Source organism: Helobdella robusta (genome assembly GCF_000326865.2).
Source record: "Helobdella robusta unplaced genomic scaffold HELROscaffold_83, whole genome shotgun sequence".
NCBI classification, from domain to species: Eukaryota; Metazoa; Annelida; class Clitellata; order Rhynchobdellida; family Glossiphoniidae; genus Helobdella; species Helobdella robusta.
Genome location: NW_008705481.1, coordinates 1,395 through 2,584, shown reverse-complemented (window position 1 = coordinate 2,584; position 1,190 = coordinate 1,395).

The window sequence follows — 1,190 nt, the reverse complement described above, 5'->3', positions numbered from 1 at the left end:
CGTCGTCATCATCATCATTTTAAAGCAATTTGTATCATCATCATCATCATCGTATGTTATGTTATCATTGTCACCATCGTAACTTGACTATGAAGCCACTTGTTAGCAAGCAGGTACATATATGTACATTTGTACATTGCGTGTGGCAGGTTAAAATTGTGATTTTGGTTTAGTGATTATGATCATCATCAACAACAACATTATTATTATCATTAACAACATCTTCAAAAACATCATCATCACCAACAAAATCAACATCATCATCATAAGCAACGACATCAACATCATCAGCAACAACATCAACATCGTCATCATCAACATCATCATCAACAACAACATTAACAACAACATCAACAACAACATCAACAACAACAACGCAATAGAGACAGGAGCCGAAATTGAGGCCCGCGATATAACCCTGAAGACTCCACTCCACTGGGCAGTCCAGTATGGCCATTTTCCAGTTGTGAAAGCCCTACTCGAAGTATAACCGTCTCTTTAAATTATGTTTAATAATTATTCATAATTAAAATATTATTCCATAGTAATTTGTAATAATGATGATATAATTAAGGCCATATACAATTGTTAGTTTCTAAGATAAATTTACTTGGGATTTGTAACAATAAGGCAATGTGAACTGAAATAAATTCACCTTGACCATTCACCATTTATCATATCTCTATGACTAATAATAATAATAATTATTCATAATTATGCATAATTTTGCATAATTATTTATACGCAACTATAATTAACTAAAATTATGCATAATTATTTATACGCAACTATAATTATGCATAATTATTTATACGCAACTTTAATTAACTATAATTTTGCAAAATTATTTATACGCAACTATAATTAACTAAAATTATGCAAAATTATTTATACGCAACTTTAATTAATTATAATTATTCGTGATGATGACCGAATGAAGACAGAACGCGGAAAGAGCATGGCGAGACTGACCGATAAGAACGATCAGACGCCGCTGCACTACGCTGCATACACTGGCGATGTCCAGGTCAGTAATAATAATAATAATAACAATAATAATATTAATAATAGCAATAATAATAATAATAATAACTGTGAAGACACTGAAGCTGCTGCTTGAGATGGGAGCTCAGTGTGGCTTCAAGGATCAGGAGGAAAGATCGCCGCTACACATTGCCGCTAAGTAGGTG